This window comes from Pongo pygmaeus, chromosome 9 (genome assembly GCF_028885625.2).
Source record: "Pongo pygmaeus isolate AG05252 chromosome 9, NHGRI_mPonPyg2-v2.0_pri, whole genome shotgun sequence".
Taxonomy (NCBI): domain Eukaryota; kingdom Metazoa; phylum Chordata; class Mammalia; order Primates; family Hominidae; genus Pongo; species Pongo pygmaeus.
Window position 1 is genome coordinate 103,332,545 of NC_072382.2, and position 5,524 is coordinate 103,338,068.

The 5,524-nt window shown below is 39.4% G+C and overlaps 1 pseudogene; it reads right to left on the bottom strand.

The window, feature by feature from the left end:
• Positions 1–804: 804 nt before the first annotated feature.
• On the bottom strand, positions 805–4,819 carry LOC129008732 (plastin-1-like; annotated as a pseudogene).
• Positions 4,820–5,524: the final 705 nt, after the last annotated feature.

The following is a 5,524-nucleotide window of genomic DNA, read 5'->3' on the forward strand; positions in this document are numbered from 1 at the left end:
CTTGCAACCAGATTATGGCATTAGGTTTTCCCTAAGTCTTTTTTTTTTTAAGAGAGTGAACTTTCAAGTTTATTAAATAATTAGTCCTCATATATAAAAAAGTTTCCTATTAATGACTAATACATGTCACTTCAAGGTTTTAGACAATATAGAAACTTACAGAAAAGTGTTTTTAGACCACTTTACATAGTTGGAGGAAGAAAATAAAAGGATTAAACTAAATTATGAGTTCAAATGCATTTATGATCAAAATTATGTAAAACAAAAAAATCAAAACATATTTTGCAGCAGAACCTGTAAAAGCTTTTTTGTGTTCATCTTTTTTAACCATGAAATACAATGAATTTGTCTTGTTTTAATAAGATTTTCAAGAAACAGAAATAATTTAATCATGAAGTATGAGCTTGATAATGAACATATTTTATTATCAGTATCAACTGGTGAATTAACTGTTATCCAAAAAGGTTGACACGTTCTAACTAGTATGAACAGGATATTGAATTCATTAATGAATATATAACTATTTTGAGCACACAATAATCCCTAGTTTTATACCAACTGCATTTCAAAATTCTTTAAACTGTGGGGCATTCAATGTATTTAATGTGGCAGAAAAAATATTAAATGTTTCATTATTTTATTCTGTTCAGTCCTTTTCCCATTAAACAAGAAAACAGACATAACCATTTTTGGTTTCACTTCCACAAGGTCAACATGTAATGCATATATCTGGGCACTGATCTCATAAGCAACTGAAGTGGCATATCTTGAAGCTGGAAATAAAAGTATTTTTATTTGCACTTTTTAAAGTGCACTTTCAACCTTTCCAAGATCTGATAACATATTCAATGTGTACCTTCTCATCAGCTGCCATAACCAGTGCCAGAATAAATGTTAAATTCCCTTCATTTAGGTCCTGCCAAGCAATGCCAACAAAGGAGAATTTGGTTGTGTTCATATTCAGTGTGTACCCTCTCATCAGCTGCCATAACCAATGCCAGAATAAATGTTGAATTCCCTTCATTTAGGTCCTGCCCAGCAATGCCAATGAAGGAGAATTTGGCCTTATTCTTCCCAAGTTCCACTGCATAGTTAGTTATCAATGTTTATGTTCCCTCCAAGGGCAGGATAAGGAGGTTTGTTGACATGGCTCCAGTTGACTGACACTCAGATCATATCATAGAGCTGAAAGATCACTAAAGCATCTGCAAGGTAACTGTACAAATGACTAATGTATGGGTTGATTCCCAAGGAATGCACCAGTTCTGAAATGTCCTCTCTTCTTTGCTCTCTCCCTCCAATAAGCTTATATTGATGTCATTAGTATCCAACTTGTGTAGGCATGGATAGATATTAAACAGATTAACTATGAAAGCTAAATTAAGTTGAGGATGGCCTGAAACCACATCTGCAGGAGTAACAAACTGTTTGCAGCCAAGTTTATCTACTTCTTGAAGCATAAATCCAGCACACTTCAGATCATTTTTCTTATGAAATCCTGAAGATGGACTGAAAAGTCCACATTCCCAGTCACCTTTAGGCTGAATTTGTTTAAGCAGATGAAAATAGGCTCTCGAATCCTTATTGCCTTGGCTGAAGTTGTTGATGGTACACCATCCTGCATCAGCCAGATAATTCACCCATTACAGCAGTAATTCCTTAGGAGAAAGCTACATCAGCATCTCTAGTTCCTCACCTTCATTTAGCCATGCAATCAGAGCTTCATTCCTAGAAATCTCAATATCATCAAAAAGACCAACTTAGATGATGTGCCAGAGAAGTCCTAAGACCAAGTGAGGTTTTCCTTCTTTGAGATTCTGTGCACTGATGTTGACCACTGTACAACCAATGGTCAAGACAGTATTTGGGTCTAGTGTATTAGTCCATTCTCATGCTGCTATAAAGAACTGCCCAAGACTGGGTAATTTATAAAGTAAAGAGGTTTAATTGACTGCAGTTCCACATAGCTGGGGTGGTCTCAGGAAACTTACTATCATGGTGGAAGGGGAAGCAAACACACCCTTCTTCACATGGCAGCAGGAAGGAGAAGTGCCAAGCAAAAGAGGGGAAAGACCCTTATAAAACCATCAGATTTCATGAGAACTAACTCACTATCATGAGAACAGCATGAGGGTAACTTCTCTCATGGTTAAATTACCTCCCACCAGATGTCTCCCACAACATGGGGACATTATGCGAACTACAATTCAAGGTGAGATTGGGTGGCGACACAGAGCCAAATCATATTATTCTGCCCCAGCCCCTCCCAAATTGTATGTCCTCACATTTCAAAACACAATCATGCCCTTCCAACAGTCCCCCAAAGTCTTAACTCATTTCAGTTAACTCAGAAGTCCAAGTCCAAAGTCTCATCTGAGACAAGGCAAACCCCTTCTGCTTAGGAGTCTGTAAAATCAAAAGCAAGTTAGTTACTTCCTAGATACAATGGGGGTACAGGCATATTATACCTGTTTCAAATGGGAGAAATTGGCCAAAACAAAGGGGCCATAGGCCTCATACAAGTTCAAAATCCAGCAGGGAAGCCAAATGTTAAAGCTCCAAAATCATCTCCTTTGACTCCATGTCTCACATCCAGGGCATGCTGATGCAAGAGATGGGATGCTACAGCCTTGGGCAGCTCTGCCTCTGTGGCTTTGCAGGGTACAGGCCCCCTCCCGACCGCTTTCACCGGCTGGCGTTGAGTCTCTGTGGCTTTTCCAGGCTCACAGTGCAAGCTGCCGGTGAATCTATCATTCTGAGGTCTGGAAGACAGTGGTCCTCTTCTCACAGCTCTACTAGGCAGTGCCCCAGTGGCGACTCTGTGTAGGGGCTCCAACCCCACATTTCCCTTTCTCACTGGCCTAGCAGAGATTCTCCATGAAGCCTTCACCCCTTCAGTAAACTTCTGCCTGCACATCCAGACATTTCCACACATCCTCTGAAATCTAGCTAGAGGTTCCCAAACCTCAATTCTTGACTTCTGTGCACCCTCAGGCCCAACACCATGTGTAAGTCACCAAGGTTTGGGGTTTGCACCCTTTGAAGCCATGGCCTGAGCTGTCCCATGGCCCCTTTTAGTCATGGCTGGGACACAGGGCACCAAGTCCTGAGACTGCACAAAGCAGCAAAGACCTAGTCCTGGCCCATGAAACCATTTTTTCTTTCTAAGGCTCTGGGCCTGTGACGAGAGGGACTGCTGGAACAACCTCTGACATGCCCTGGAGACATTTTCCCCATTGTTTTGGTGATTAACATTTGGCTCCTCAGTACTTATACAAATTTCTGCAGACTGCTTGAATTTCTCCTCAGAAAATGGGTTTTTCTCTTCTATCACATTGTCAGGCTGCAAATTTTCCTAACTTTGCTTCCCTTTTAAACCTAAATTCCAATTCCAAACAATAACTTTGCGAATACATAAAACCGAATGCTTTTAACAGCACCCAAGTCACATCGTGGACACTTTGCTGCTTAGAAATTTCTTCTGCCAGATACCCAAAATCATCTCTCTCAAGTTCAAAATTCCACAGATCTTTGAGATCTTTGGGCAAGGGGAGAGCCAAAAAAAAAAAAAAGCCAGTCTCTTTACTAAAACATACCAAGAGTCACCTTTATTCCAGTTCCTAACAAGTCCCTTATCTCCATCTGAGACCACCTCAGCCCGGACTTCATTGTCCATATCACCATCAGAATTTTGGTCAAAGGCATTTAACAAGTCTCTAGGAAGTTCCAAACTTTCCCACATCTTCCTGTCTTCTGAGCCCTCCAAACTGTTCCAACCTCTGCGTGTTACCAAGTTCCAAAGTCACTTCCACATTTTCAGGTATCTTTACACTACCCAGTACCAATTTACTGATTAGTCTATTCTCACATGGCCATAGAGAACTGCCCAAGACTGGGTAATTTATCAAGGAAAGAGTTTTAATCAATTCGCCATTCCACAGGGCTGGGGAAGCCACAGGAAACTTACAATCATGGTGAATGGTGGATGGAGAAGCAAACATGTCCTTCTTCACATGATGGTAGGAAGGAGAATTGCAGAGCAAAAGGGGGAAAAGCCCCTTATACAACCATCAGATCCCATGAGAACTCACTATCATGACAATAGCATGAGGTTAACTGCCCTCATGATTAAATTACCTCCCACAGGGTCTCTCCCATGACACTTGGGGATCATGGGAACTATAATTCATGGTGAGATTTGGGTGGGGACACAGAGCTAAATCATATCAACTAGGTTTAAATTTTCAGAAAGAGTGAAAGTGGTAAGCTTTTTATTAATGGCTCTTTCATCAGTTGTATCTGGTTCAAATAAATTGATCATTTTGCAAAGAAAGATGAGATCTGCAAGTAACTTGAAGATACTGCCATCATTGAGGTTCATGGGTATAAGATGCTTCATGTATAAGACTACAGTCAGGGTCATTCTCCAGGGATTTGTTTATCCAGTTAACAAATGCCCCTTTTTTCCCCTGAATATGAATGTTGTGTGCTCTTACTGGAAATAGATGAAGTTCCTCCCAGAGCAGTAATCATTTCCCTCATGTTCATTATTTTTCAGGATGTTTTGCTAATATCTTTCCTTTTTAATTCTTGCATCAGTGACACAAATTCTTCAAACTGATTTTGCCATCTTGGTTGTTGTCAGCAACTGCTAGAATTTTCTCATATACCTTGTAGCCAGGCATAGGAAGGCTTGCTTAACCTTAAATAGGTCTTAAAGTTCACAGTCACGGACATACCCACTATTGTGAATATCTATTCTACTAAACACTTCTTTTACTTCTTCAAGCTCCTCCCAAAAAATGGTAGTAGGACTGTTTCCAATTTTGGATAGGAAAGACTACCTTCAGGTCTTTATATCTCTTTATCTTGTAGTTTACTAGCTGCTTTCACATTCACTATCTCATTTAATCATCAAACCCACAGCTCCCTTCTCACAGGGTCAGAAAGAGAAACACACACTTTGACTTCTCATCCATAGTTTCCCTAAGTCTTAATTTTAAGGGATGTTGTCAGTTTTCCTCCTTTATGGTGACTTGATGGGTATTTTTAAAAGGAAGCTAAGAAAACCCACATTAGCTGCTTACATCTAGGCATCATTTTAAGCTGCGGTGCACAATAATGAATCAGCTTAAATAAATCCAGTTGTGCTAAGGTTCTTAAGACACTGGACTGTAATTTATCTTTTTTCTGTTCTCTAGTAGCCTATCAATTCTTCTGGGGCAGAAAACCTTTTTTTCTTGTTTATCTCCAGGTCTCAGCATCTGGCACAGTGCTTGATATCAATCAAAGCAAACAACTGTGTTCAAGATGTGACAAAAATTTAGAAGCGTAGAGAATTGAACAGTAAGAGGAATAAAATTTTTAAAAGGAGATCACAGGAAAGAATTTTGAGAAAAACTATATCTTACAATGAAACACATCTACTGAAAATTAGGACAATTTTGACAATACATTTCTGAATACAGATTAATTATAATTATTCTATAATATATGCATGTATGGCATATAAAACATATGATAT